A 14788-nucleotide genomic window follows, 5' to 3' on the forward strand; every position below is an offset into this window, starting at 1 on the left:
GCATTGCAATGTGATGCTTACTGCCACTTTTATTGCCAGATAGCATCTGTTGGATGAAAGCCAGCTATTTAGCCAAAACTTAAAAAAAAATAATTCTCAGGATATGGATATTACTGGTATGGCTGCCAGTCATTTTGCATGACTGGTTATCCTTCTGGGCAAAAGTGAGGACTGCAGGTGCTGGAAACCAGAGTTTAGATCAGAGTGGTGCTGGAAAAGCACAGCCGGTCAGATGTGCATCAGTTTCTGACATCATGGGTGGCACAGTAGCTCAGTGATTAACACTGGTGCCTTACAAGACTAGGTGCCCAGGTTCAATTCCAGCCTCGGGCAACTGTCTGTGTGGAGTTTGCACATTCTCCCCGTCTGCATGGATTCCCTCTGGGCGCTCCAGTTTCCTCCCACATGTCCAAGTCAGGTGAATTGGCCATCCTAAATTGCCCATAGTGTTCAGGGATGTGTAGGTAAGGTGCCTTAGGAAGGGGAAATGTAAAGTAATAGAGTGGGGGAAAAGGTCAGGGTGGGTTCAGCGGGTTGGTGTGGATTTGTTGGACCAAATGGCCTGTTCCCACACTGTAGGGTTTCTGTGATTTCCTGTTGCAACTACATTCCTTTAAGCTGATGTGATATTCCACAGTTTTCTTGTTTTCTTTCGCTTTCTTATGTTTGTTGTTTTCAATTCTATTTCTCTTTCTTTATCTTCCTCTGCAATTTCTTTTTCCTTTTCAGCCATCCTTTGGGGAGGCATGGGCTAGTGGTATTATCACTAGACTATTAATTAGAGACCCAGCTGAGGTTCACGGGGGCTGGGTTTGAATCCCGCCACAGCAGATGGTGGAATTTGAATTCAGTAAAAAATCTGAAATTAATGATGACCATTAATCCATTGTCAATTGTTGGAAAACTCACCTGGTTCACTAATGTTCTTTAAGGAAGGAAACTGCCAACCTTAGCTGGTCTGGCCGACATGTGCCCCAGACCCACAGCAACATGGTTAACACTTAAACAGCCCTCTGGGCAATTAAGGATAGTTAATAAATGCTCAATGGGATGGTCTACCACCTGGCCTTGCTGTAAATGATTTTTAAAAAAAATTCTAATTTCTTCTTCTCCCCCATGCTTAAGCTGCTTTAATTGTAATTGATTATCACCTGATTCTGATATTTTACTCCCCAAAGCACTCGGTCTCTCACACATCTTCTTTAAACCCAAGTGCACTGGTTGTACCTCAGTTATCTCTTCCTAGCTCTACCAAGTGGTGCTACGTTGTTGCCAAGTCAATCAACGTGATCTCTGGAAATCCCTTTAAGACTGCCAGAAACAATTCTGCCACTTGGAGAAAATCTTTTGCTATTCCAATGTCATGCCTAAAATGCAGTTCAAACCTGCTCTTTTCCTTCATCTGTGTCATTTACTAATCCACGATGAGATCCTCATTGCCTCCATTTCAAATCAGTCTCAGATGAGCTTCCACTAAGGTAATGCACTGGAGATCAAATCCTGTTATTCCTAGAGTCAAAAAGGTTTATGATGTTATAGAAGTCTGCAAAATTCTGCAATTTATTAGACTTTTACAACCAGATTGATGGGAAATACAGACCATATTTCTGCATATAAGAGCTGACAGTGGCATAATAGTAATGTCACTAGACAAATAAAATCATAAGTGTTACGAGTGGAGTGAAGATGGGAAGGCTGTTCAGTGATCCCTGTTTACAGGGTCCATTGAGATGATTCTTCTGCAGATTAGAATACTGCTTCTCGATCCTCTTTCGCCAGACGTTTTCACTTGTTTGCTGGAGGCACAGGGTGACTGGTGCCATGTGGAACAGTCTGACTTATCAATGAAAAGTTATAGCTTACAGCATCACATCATACAGCATGGAAATAGACCGTTCAGTCCAACCAGTCCACATGAACATGTTTCCGAACTAAACTAGTCCCACGTGCCTGTGTTTGACCTCAATTATCCAGCATTCACTTAGCTGAATTTTGGATTATCTGAACAAGATTGCAAGGTCCCACTGCTTGGCTAACTTAGCCGGCATTTGATGAACCAAACATTTGATTAACCCCACCCTTGTCCTTCAGATAATCACGGTTCCTCTGTATATGGGTCAAGTGCGGGCAGGTAGGATTAGTTTAGTCCTGTAACAGTCATTAATGGTGGTGGATGATTAGCCAACTCACTGGGAGGGGACACTCCACAACTATACCATCTGCAAATGATGGAAGAGCCCACCTCATTAGGGCAAATGATAAGACTGAAGCATTCACAGCAATCGTCAGCCAGAAGTGCCAAGTGGATGATCCATCTCACCCTCTTCAAGATCCCCAAGCATCACAGATGTTAGTCTCTAGCCAATTCAATACACTCTAATATTACTATGAAATAGTTAGAGGCACTACCTACTGCAAAGGCTACAGCTCAGACAATATTCTGACAAAAGTACTGAAAACATGTTTTCAGAACTTGTGTTCCCATAGCCAAGCTGTACTAGTACAGATATAACACTGACCATATGGAAAGCTAGGAGAAAGTGAGGACTGTAGCTACTGGATGAGTTGAAATACGTGGCATTAGAAAAGCACAACCATTCAGGCAGCATCCAAGGAGCAGGAAAGTTGACGTTTTGGGCATAAGCCCTTCATTAGGGATGTGGGGAAAGGGGAGGGACTGAGGGATAAATAGGAGGGTACTGGTGGGGAGAAGGTAGCTGGGAAGATGATAGGTAGATACAGGTGGAGCTGAAAAATGTTTTACTGGAAGAGTGCAGCAGGTCAGGCAGCATCAAAGGAGGAGGAGGAGAATTGATGTTTCAGGCATAAGTCCTGCTTCAGGAATGGAGGAGAGTGTGCCAATCAGGCTAAGATAAAAAGGTAGGGAGGAGGGACTTGGAGGGGTGTTGGGAATGTGATAGGCTGGAGAGGGGGTGGGGAGTGGAGAGGTCAGGAAGAAGATTGCAGGTCAAGAAGGTGCTGCTACATCTGAGGGTTGGCACTGAGATAAGGTGGGGGAAAAAAAAGAGAAATGAGAAAGTTGGAGAAATCTGCATTCATCCTTGGCAGGTTCCTAGGCAGAAGATGAGGCACTCTTCCTCCAGGTGTTGTGTTGCCATGGTCTGGTGCTGGAGGAGACCAAGGACATGCATGTCCTTGGAGTGGGAGGGAGAGTTAACATGTTCAGCCATGGGGCAGTTGGGTTGGTTTGTGTGGGTGTCCCAGAGGTGGTCGCTGACACATTCCGCAAGTAGGTGGTCTGTCTCCCCAGTGTATAGGAGGCCACATCAGGTGTAGCAGATGTAGTAAGTGGTGTGTGGAGGTGCAGGTGAGTTTGTGAAGGGTATGGAAGGATCCACTGGGGCCTTGGAGGGAAATGAGGGGGTGGGGGTGTGGCTGTAGGGAAGGAAGGTGTGGGCGCAAGTTTTGCATTTCTTGTGGTTGCAGGGGAAGGTGACAGGAGTGGAGGTTGGGTTGGTGGGGGGGTGTGGACCTGATGATGGACTTGGAGGGAGTGGTCTTTCCAGAACACTGATGGGGAGGGAAACATATCCTTGGTGGTGGGGTCTGTTTAGAGGTGGCAGAAATGACAAAGGATGATACAATGTATCTGGAGGTTGGTGGGGTGGTAGGTGAGGACTACTGGGGTTCTGTCCTGGTGGTGATTGGAGAGGCAGGGTTCAAGGGCAAAGGAGCAGGAAGTGGAGGAGATGCAGTGGAGAGCATCGTCAACCACATCTGAGGGGAATTTGCGGTCTTTGAAAAAAAAAGGGAGGCCATCTGGGTTGTTTGGTATTGGAATCAGTCCTCCGAGGAGGAGATGCAGCAGAGGCAAAGGAATTGGGAATATGGGATGGCGTTTTTACAAGGGGCAGGGTGGGAGGAGGTGTAATCTAGGTAGCTGTGGGAGTCAGTCAGTTTATAGTAAATGTCCGTGTTGAGTCGGTTGTTCGAGATAGAAATGGAGAGGTCTAGAAAGGGGAGGGAGGAATCTGAGACGGTCCAGGTAAAGTTGAGGTCAGGGTGGAAGGTATTAGTAAAGTGGATGAACTGTTCAACCTCCTTGTAGGAGCACAAGGTAGCGCTGATAGTCATCGATGGAGTGGAGGAAAAAGGTGCCAGTGTAGTTGTGGAAGATGGACTGTTCAACATTTCCACCGAAGAGGCAAGCATAGCTGGGGCCCATGCAGGTGCCCATGGCTACTCCTTTGGTTTGGAGGAAGTGGGATGATTGGAAAGAGAAGTTGTTCAGATTGAGGACCAGTTCAGTCAGTTGAAGGAGGGTGTCAGTGGAAGCGTACTGGTTGGTTTGGCGGGAAAGGAAGCGGAGGGCTTTGAGGCCTGTGTGATGGGGGTTGGAGGTATATACAGGTGGAGGGTGATTGATAAGTGGGAAGGAAGATGGACAGGTAGGGCAATTCAAGGGGGCAGTGCTGAGTTGGAGGGTTGGATCTGGAAGGAGGTGGATGTAGCGGAGATGAGGAAACTGGTGAAGTCAATGTTGATGCCGTGTGGTCAGAGAGTCCCAAGGCGGGAAGATGAGGCGTTCTTCCTCCAGCTGTTGGGTGGCTTGGATTTGGCAGTGGAGGCAGCCCAGGAAATTGTATGTCTTTGGCAGAGTGGGAGAGGGTGTTGCAGTGGGATTGTTTGATCCATGTGTCCCAGAGATGTTCCCTGAAATGCTCAGTGAGTTGGCATCCTGTCTCCCCAGTGTAGAGGAGACTATGTCTAGAGCAATGGAGACAGTAGATGAGGTGGGTGGATGTGCAAGAAAATCTCTGCTGAATGTGGAAAGATCCTTTTGGACCTTGGACGGAAGTGAGGGGGGAGGTGCGAGAGCAGGTTTTACACCTCTTGTGGCAGGAGAAAGTGAGAACTGCAGATGCTCGAGATCAGAGTCAAGAGTGTGTTGCTGGTAAAGCACCGCAGGTCAGGCAGTATCAGAGGAGCAGAAAAAATATACGTCACAGGCATAAGCCCTTCGTCAGGATTCCTGCTGAAGGACTAGTGCGAAATGTCGATTGTGCCTGTGTTTTTCCAGCAACATGCTTGATCTTTTGTGGCAGCAAGGGAAGGTGCCAAGATGAGGAGGGTGGGGGGGGAAAAAAAAAAGGTGTTGGGGATGTGGACCTAATGAGGGAGTCACTGAGGAAATGGTCTCTGGAGTACAGATATGGGTGGGGAAGGAAAAATCTCTGTGGGGGTCTGATTGTAGGTTGTGGAAATGGCAGAGGATAATCTGTTGTATCTGCAGAGTAGTGGGGTGGATGGTGGGGACCAGGGGTAGTTCTATCCTTGTTGGGGTTGGAAGGGTGGGATTTAAGGACAGAGGTGTGGGAAATGGAGGAGATATGCTGGAGGGCATTGTTGATCATGAGGGGGAAATTGTGGTCCTTGAAATAGGAGGCCATCTGGGATGCCCTGGAATGGCTCCTCATGGAAGGATATATGGTGGGGGCAGAGAAATTGGGAGTAAGGGTTAGCATTTTTACAGAAGGGTGAGAGGATGTGTAGTCCAGGTAGCTGTGGGAGTTGGTGAGTTTGAAGTAGAGTCAGTCAAGAATGTCTCATCTTTTGCCTTGGGACCCTCCAACCACATGGCATCAACATTGACTTCACCAGTTTCCTTATCTCCCCTCCCCCCACCTCATCCCAGATCCAACCCTCCAACTTGGCACTACACTCTTGAACTGTCCTACCTGTATCTTCCTTCGCACCTATCCAGTCCACCCTCCCCTCTAACTTATCAGTATCATCTACTGATGGCTTTCCCAGCTACCCCACCCCTACCCTCCTATTTCTCAGCTCCCTTACACCACAACAGTCCTGAAGGACTTATGCTATCAAGCAACACCTTCTCAGCAATAACATGCTCAGTGACATCCAGTTTGGGTTCCACTAGGACCACTGATCCTGACCTTGTTATTGCCTTCGTTCAAAATGGACAAAGAGCTGAATTTGAGGGGAGGTGAGAGCAACAGCCCTATACATCAAGACTGCATTTGACTGAATGTGGCATTGAGACATCTTGGGAAGAACTGGAATCACTGGGTATCAGGGTCAAACTTTCTGCTGGTTGGAGCCATACGTGACATGTAGGAATTTCTCAGGATAGGGTCAGAGACCCAACCCTCTTCAGCTGCTTCAATGAATTGCCTTCCATCGTAAAGTCCGAAGTGGGGATGTTCAATTATTGCATATTGTTCAGTAATATTCCCAATTCCTCAAATACTGAAGCAGTCCATCCTCACATGTAACAAGATCTGGATAATATTCAGGTGACAAATGGTAAACATTCATGCCACACAAATGTCAGACAATGACCATCTCCAATGAGTCTCTAACCATTAGCCCTTGACATTCAATGGTGTTACCATCACTGAAGCCCCACTCTCAATGTCCTGGGGTCTACCAGAAATTAGACTTGACATAAATACAATGGCTACCAAAGCAAGTCAGAGGGTAGGAATACTGCAGCAAACTTGCCTGCTGACTTCCCAAAGCACATAACATGTTTTGCTGCAAATTTGATCAAATTGCATTTTTTAAATGACATTAGTTTTGCTCTTTGTCTGTGTAGACAGCCTGCAAACATACCAAAACACTAAAACAGCAGCTAATGAACTGGAGAGACCCTTGAATGGTGGCATGATGGCTCAATGGTTAGCACTGCTGCCTCAGCACCAGGGTCCCAGGTTAGATTCCAGCCTCAGGTGACTGTATGGAGTTTGCACACTGTGTGGGCTTCCTCCAGGTGCTCTGGTTTCTTCCCACAGTCCAAAGATGTGCAGGTCAGGTGAATTGGCTATGCTAAATTTCCTATAGTGCAAAGTGCATTAGTCAGAGGGAAATGGGTCTGGGTGGGTTACTGAGGGTTGATGTGGACCGGTTGGGCCGAAGGGCCTGTTTCCACACTGTATTGGATTAGATTGCCTACAGAGTGAGCAAAACTAAATGTCATTTACAAAATATCATTCAATGACCATAACAAACACTACATTGGACAAACAGGCAAAAGCTAGCCACAAAGACAAACCAGGATACTGCTAAAAAAGGGTCCACAACCAAGGACACGCCACAGCAAGTGTTCAGTCTCCATGGAGAACCAGGCCCACTCAGGAACATCATACAGGTGCAGTTAACTCAGGGCTTTGGTCAACTCCTGAAGGCAAAGTCTTCTCCCAAAACTCCAAGATACAGCAAGTGCTCACCTCCCAGCACACAGGTGTTCAATCTTCAGAGGCCTAGTCCCAGGACTCAGCCTCACCACAGGAATAGCTCATCTGGTACCACAAAATTAACATTGAGAAAAGTACAGAGTAACATAGGCTGGTGAGTCTCACTTCTGTTGTGGGCATAGTCTTAGAGAGAATTGTAAGGGATAGGATTTATGAACATCTGGATAGGAATAATGTGATCAAGGATAGTCAGCATGGTTTTGTGAAGGGCAGGTTGTGCCTCACAAACTTTATTGAATTCCTTGAGAAGGTGACTAAGGAGGTAGACGAGGGTAAAATGGTAGATGTGGTGTATATGGATTTTAGTAAGGCGTTTGATAAGGTTCTCCATGGTAGGCTACTGCAAAAAGTACAGAGGTATGGCATTGAGGGTGAGTTGGAGGTTTGGATTAGGAATTGGCTGGCTGGAAGAAGACAGAGGGTAGTAGTTGATGGTAAAGTTTCATCATGGAGTGCCGTTACTAGCGGTGTTCCGCAAGGATCTGTTTTGGGACCATTGCTGTTTGTAATTTTTATAAATGACCTGGAGGAGGGGCTAGAAGGTTGGGTGAGCAAGTTTGCGGATGATACGAAAGTTGGTGGAGTTGTTGACAGTGAGGAAGGATCTGTCAGGTTACAGTGGGATATAGATAAATTGCAGAGCTGGGCAGCAAGGTGGCAAATGGAATTCAATGTAGCTAAGTGTGAGGTGATTCACTTTGGTAAGAGTAACAAAAAGATGGGGTACTGGGCTAATGGTCGGATACTTGATAGTGTGGATGAGCAGAGGGATCTTGGTGTCCATGTACACAGATTTCTAAAAGTTGCCACCCAGGTAAATAGTGCGGTGAAGAAGGCATTTGGCGTACTGGCTTTTATTGGTAGAGGAATTGAGTTCCGGAGCCCTGAGGTCATGTTGCAGTTGTATAAGACTCTGGTGCGGCCACATCTGGAGTATTGTGTGCAGTTTTGGTCACCCTACTATAGGAAGGATGTGGAGGCACTGGAATGGGTGCAGAGGAGGTTTACCAGGATGTTGCCTGGTATGGTAGGAAGATCGTATGAGGAAAAGCTGAGGCACTTGGGGTTGTTTTCATTGGAGAAAAGAAGGTTTAGGGGTGACTTGATAGAGGTGTACAAGATGATTAGGGGTTTAGATAGGGTTGACCATGAGAACCTTTTTTCACGTATGGAGTCAGCTATTACGAGGGGGCATAGCTTTAAATTAAGGGGTGGTAGGTATAGGACAGATGTTAGGGGTAGATTCTTTACTCAGCGAGTTGTGAGTTCATGGAATACCCTGCCAGTAGCAGTGGTGGACTCTCCCTCTTTATGGGCATTTAAGTGGGCGTTGGATAGGCATATGGAGGATAGTGGGCTAGTGTAGGTTAGGTGGGCTTGGATCGGCGCAACATCGAGGGCCAAAGGGCCTGTACTGCGCTGTATTTTTCTATGTTCTATAACCAGCTGGTGAAACAACAATCCCCTAATGAGATTGGAGTTACAGCTGAAACATATTGTGTGCATCAAGAGTTTAGAAAATCAGTACTCACTAAAAAGGGATACCAATTAACAAACTGGCTAAGTCAGGAATCAGGTTTCACCCCTCCCAGAAAAAGGAAGCAAAAACTAACAGTAACACTGACCATGGCCCAGCCAGCAGAGTCAGTCCCCTAAATTGAGAAGGCCGAATCTCTTCCTGTTTATTTTAAACAGTTTTCAAAAGTTTAAAAACTGTTAATGTTAACAGCTGTATACAAAAACAGCAATTTTACAAGGGAAGGGAGCAGCAAAGCTAGGCCCCAAACCCCTACTGTTTGACCAGTTTACAGGGAAATTAGGACAAACCCCAAATCCCAGTTTCAAGCATGAAAAGACAGCAATGACATCTGTACATAAGACAACCCAGTTACATAAAAATGTATGATATAGACCCAGCAAGCCCCCGTCCATCCCACCTTCCAGCCATTAAGACAGCCTGCCCCGACACACCTTTCAGTTCTGTCCACCCTGACCTCTTTTGACCACCTCAAGGACATCTTGCCCTGGTACCCACCTGGAGTGACAGCACTGAAGACAGCCTACCCACCTTCTGGTGGAGTCTGCCCCCTACATACCATTGTGCTCTCACCCACCCCAATGCACCATCTGGCCTGTGGACTATCCTGACACCTTCCAGTCACCTCTAGGTGAACCAGTCCCCTTCCCCAAGGGAACAGCATGCAGGCCAGCCCACAAGCCTTCTGGATCTCAGCCTGCCCCTACACACCTTCTGGTGCTCAGCTGCTCTGACACCTTCCAACCACCTCTAGGACAGCCCATCCCAATTACCCTTTCTCAGGAAGGCAGTGCTCAGAACGGCCGACCCACCTTCTGGCTCTTGGTGACTGGCATCAGGTAGCACACCCACCCTCCAGCTTTCAGGACAGCTTACCAACCTTCAGGTTCACAAGATGGCCTTCCCACCCTTTGGCTCTTGGTGACAGCTTTCAGGATGACCCTGAAGCCTCCCAGCTCACAGTAAGGCCTGCCAGGCCCAGGGACATGCAAGACAGTGCAAGTGATAGACCCAACAACCAACATGATACAGTAAATCATTAAAAACAAAAAAAAAGAGTCCTTTCTGGTACACAGTCCAAATATATAGAGTCTTCATAAATAGAGTCCATTCTCAGAATGGGAGTCCACTCCAGCTTATGACGTGCATTGTCAGAAGTGAGGTCCACTGCTAAAAACAGGGTCCACAACCAAGGGCAGAGTCCACTCTGAGGCAGCAAATGCCCCACCCCACATGACAGGTGTTCAGTCTCCAGCAGCCTGGCACATCCTTGGAGAGCCAGGGCCATTCACAGGAACAGTACATTTTAAGTAGTTAACTCAGGGCTTTTGGTCCACTCCTGAAGGCAAGGTCTTCTCCCAAACTCCAGGATACAGCAAGTGCTCACCTCCCAGCACACACAGGCATTCAATCTTCAGAGGCCCAGTCCCAGGGCTAGGCCTCCCCACAGGAACAGCTCCTCTGGTAAAAAGTATGTCTTCCCAAGGGCTCAGTCCAAACACCAAAGTGAAGACAAAAAAAATACACTAGAGTCCAAGGGCTAAGGAGAAAGTGAGGTCTGCAGATGCTGGAGATCAGAGCTGGAAATGTGTTGCTGGAAAAGCGCAGCAGGTCAGGCAGCATCCAGGGAACAGGAGAATCGACGTTTCGGGCATAAGCCCTTCTTCAGGAATGGGGAAAGTGAACTTACCTGCCTGACCTGCTGCGCTTTTCCAGCAACACATTTCCAGCTCCAAGGGCTAAGCTCCACCATAAAACCCATGTTTTTTTTTCACATGAGAAAAGTAGAGAGTAACATACAGGCTGTAACCAGCCAGTGAAATGACACTCCCCTAATGAGATCAGTCACACTTGAAACACATGTGCATCAAGAGTTTAGAAATCAGTCCTCACTAAAGGAATGTCAGTTAACAAACTGGCTAAATAATTCAGCCAGTTCAGGAATCAGGTTTTGCCCCCTCCCAAAAAAGCAGAAGCCAACAGTAACACACTGACTGTGGCCCAGCCAGCACAGGGTCAGTCCCCTAAATTAAGGCTCTGAATCTCCTGTTTATTTTTATTAAGCAATTACAAAACAGTTTACAGAAAAAAGTTAACATTTACAGCTGTATACAACAGAAATTTTAGAAGGGAGAGGAGCAGCAAAGCTAGGCCCCAAACCCTACTGTTCAACCAGTTTACAGGGATGAGGACAAAACCCAGTTTCAAATATGAAAAGACAATGATATTTGTACACGAGACAATCCAGTTACATAAACAGTGCAGACAATACAGACCCAGCAAGCCCCCATTCCTTCCACCTTCCAACCACTCTAAGTCAGCCCACCCCTACGCACCTTCTGACTCTTGGTTTGCCTGACACCTTTTGACCACCTCTAGGACAGCCCACCCCAGTAGCTGCCTGGGGTGACAGCGCTGAGGACAGTTACCTGCCTTTTGGCTGTCTGCCCCTACATACCATTGGGGTGGAAGAGAGCCCAATATGCCATCTGGCCCGTGGGCTATCCTGACACCTTCTAGCCACCTCTAGGACAGCCCATCCCCCTCTGGGGGGGGGGGTGCAGGGTAGCCCACAAGCCTTCCAGATCTCAGCCTGCCCCTATGCAACCTCTGACTCTCAGCTGCTCTGACACCTTTTGACCACCTCTAGGACAGCCTGTCCCGATTACCCCTTCTCAGGAAGAGGGTGCTTAGAACAGCCTACCCACCATCTGGCCATCAGGGTGAGAGCTTTCAGGACAAAGCATGAACCTCCCAGCTCACAGTAAGGCCTGCCAGACCCAGGGACACAAGATAGTACAGTGATAACTCAACAAGAAGAAACATGGTCGAATTATGGTGAACAAACAGAGTCCTTTCTGGCACAGAGTCCAAATAGTGTCTTTAAAAAGTAGTCTACTCCAGTTTATGACATGCGTTGTCAGACGTAGAGTCCACTCCAACTGCAGAGTCCATTGCTAAAAACAGGGTGGACAACCAAAGGCAGAGTCCACTCCTGAAGGCAGCAAATGCACACCCTGCAGCACACATGTTTGGTCTCCATGGAGCCCTGACATCCTTTGAGCCAGGGCCACTCAGGAACAGTACATTTTAAAATGTGGTTAACTCAGGAGTTTTGACTCACTCCTGAATGAAAGGTCTTCCCACAAACTCCCAACTCCCCTCCCAGCATGCACAAGTGTTCAAGATTGAGGCACCCAGTCCCAGGGCTAGGCCTCCCACGGGAACAGCTCCTCTGGTAAAAATGTCTTCCTTCCACAAGGGCACAGTCCAAACACCAAAAGTGAAGACATACAAAAAAGGAAACTAGAGGTCCCAAGGGCCAAGCCCTATCACAAAAATCATCTTTTTCTCAAAGAGTAAAAAGAGAAAAGACTAACAGGCTATAACCAGCCGGTGAAACAATCGCCTAATGAGAACCAAGTCACACCTGAAACGGTGTGCATCAGGAGTTTAGAAATCAGTCCTCACTAAAGAAACACAAGTTAACAAAACTGGCTAAATAATTCAGCCAGTTCAGGAATCAAGTTTTCCCCCTCAAAAAAAAAACAGAAACCAACAGTAACACTGACTGTGACCCAGCCAGCACAGGGTCAGTCCCCCAAATTGAGAAGGCTGAAACTCCTGGTTTATTTTATTTTAAGCAATTACAAAACAGTTTACAAAAAACAGTTATTTATAACTGTATACAACAGCAATTTTGCAAGGGAGAGGAGCAGCAGCAAAACCAGGCCCCAAATCCTACTGTTCAACCAGTTTACAGGGAATGAGGATAAACCTCAAATCCTAGTCTCACATGAGACAGCAACAATGACATTTGTACATAAAAAGCCAATCCAGTTACATAAACAGTGCATACAATACAGACCCAGCAAGCCCCCATCCCTCCCACCAAGGTAGCCCACCCCTACACACCTTCCAGCTCTCAGTCCACCCCATGCCCCTTCCAGTTCTGTCTGCCCTCACACCTTTTGACCACTTCTTGGACAGCCTGCCCCAGTACCAGCCCAGCATGACAGCACTGAGGACAGCTACCTGCCTTCTGGCTCTATCTGCCCCTATCTGCCCCTACATACCATTGGAGACTCACCCACCCCAATGCATCGTCCAGCCAGTGGACTATCCTTCCAGCCACCTCTAGGACAGCCTGTCCCCTTTCCAGGGACTACAGCGTGCAGGGTAGCCCACAAGCCATCCAGATCTCAGCCTGCCCCTATGTGCCTTCTGGCTCTCAGCTGCTCTGACACCTTTCAACCACCTCTGGGTGAGCCTGTCCTGATTAGCCCTTCTCAGGATGACAGCACTCAGAACACCCTACCCACCATCTGGCTCTCCAGGTGACTGGCATCAGGGTGGCCTCCCCACCCTCTGGCTTTCAAGACAGCCAAATAACATTCAGGTTCACAGGATAGTCTACCCACCCTCTGGCTCTCGGGGTGACAGCTTTCAGGACGACTCGTGAGCCTCCCAGCAAGGCCTGCCAGACCCAGGGACACAAGACAGTGCAAGTGATAGACAACACCACAATACAGTTAAAACCAGAGACCTTTCTGGTACACAATCCAAATAGTCTTCAAAATATATAGAGTCCATTCCCAGGAATGGAGTCCACTCCAGGTTGTGAGGTGCATGGTCCAAAATGGAGTCCACTCCTAAAGGCAGCAAATGCCCAGCACACAGGTGTTCAGTCTCCATGGAGTCCTTGAAAAACCAGGCCTACTCTGGAGCATAGCTGAAAATGTGTTGCTGGAGAAGCGCAGCAGGTCAGGCAGCATCGACGTTTCGGGCATAATCCCTTCTTCAGGATTCCTGAAGAAGGGATTATGCCCGAAACGTCGATTCTCCTGTTCCCTGGATGCTGCCTGACCTGTTGCGCTTCTCCAGCAACACATTTTCACTCTGATCTCCAGCATCTGCAGACCTCACTTTCTCCTACTCTGGAGCATAGTACATTGTACAGGTGCAGTTAACTCAGGGGTTTGGTCCACTCCTGAAGGAAAGGTCTTCTCCCAAACTCCAGGATACTGGAAGTGCTCACCTCCCAGCACACAGGTGTTCAATCTTCAGAGGCCCAATCCCAGGGCTAGGCCTCCCCACAGGAGCAGCTCCTCTGGTAAAATGCATGTCTTCCACAAGGGCTCAGTCCAAACACCAAAATCAGAAGACACATACAAAAAACAAAGGAAACTAAAGTGCAAGGGCTAAGCCCTACCACAAAATTAACATTTTTTCTCTTTTTACTTTTGAGAAAAGGACAGAGTAACATACAGGCTGTAACCAGTCAGTGAAACAACAACCACCCCCTAACGAGAACTGAGTTACACCTGAAACACATTGTTAAACTCCTGATATAGGATCAGTCCTCACTAAATGTAATGCCAGTTAACAAACTGGCAAAATAATTCAGCCAGTTCAGGAGTCAGGTTTCCCCCTTCAAAAAGCAGAAACTTCATAACATACTGACTATAGCACCAGTCAGCACAGTCCGTCCCCTAAACCAAGACCTCAGAATCTCCTGTTTTTTTATTTTATTAATAAAATTACAAAACAGTCTACAAAACAAAAGTTAACATTTACAGCTGTATACAACAATTTTACAAGGGAGAGGAGCAGCAAAGCCAGGCCCAAACCCTACCATTCAGCCAGTTTACAGGGAGATGAGGACAAACCTCAAATCCCAGTTTCACAAAAGACAGTGACATTTGTACATAAAAAGGACAATCCAGTTATATAAAAAAAACGTGCATGCAGTACAGACCCAGCAGGCCCCTGTTGGGGTGACAGCACTGAGGACAGCTACCCACCATCTGGCTCTCAGGGCAACTGGCATCAGGGTGGCCTACCCATTCTCCAGCTCTCAGGGTGAGCGCTTTCAGGAAAAGCATGAGCCTCCCAGCTCACGGTAAGGCCTGCCAGACCCAGAGACACACAAGACAGTGCAGGTGATAGACCCAAACACCACAATACGCAGTTAATTACCAAAAAACAGTCCTTTCTATTGCATAGAGTCCAG

The 14788-nt window shown here is 47.4% G+C and overlaps 1 protein-coding gene across 1 annotated transcript in view; it reads left to right on the plus strand.

Moving 5' to 3' along the window:
• Positions 1-14788, plus strand: part of LOC122539512 (uncharacterized) — a 230757-nt gene that overhangs the window by 110956 nt on the left and 105013 nt on the right. The window lies entirely within an intron of this gene.

Source organism: Chiloscyllium plagiosum, unplaced genomic scaffold (assembly GCF_037043375.1).
Source record: "Chiloscyllium plagiosum isolate Xiang-an unplaced genomic scaffold, Cpla_swu_hap1 HiC_scaffold_2, whole genome shotgun sequence".
Lineage (NCBI taxonomy): Eukaryota > Metazoa > Chordata > Chondrichthyes > Orectolobiformes > Hemiscylliidae > Chiloscyllium > Chiloscyllium plagiosum.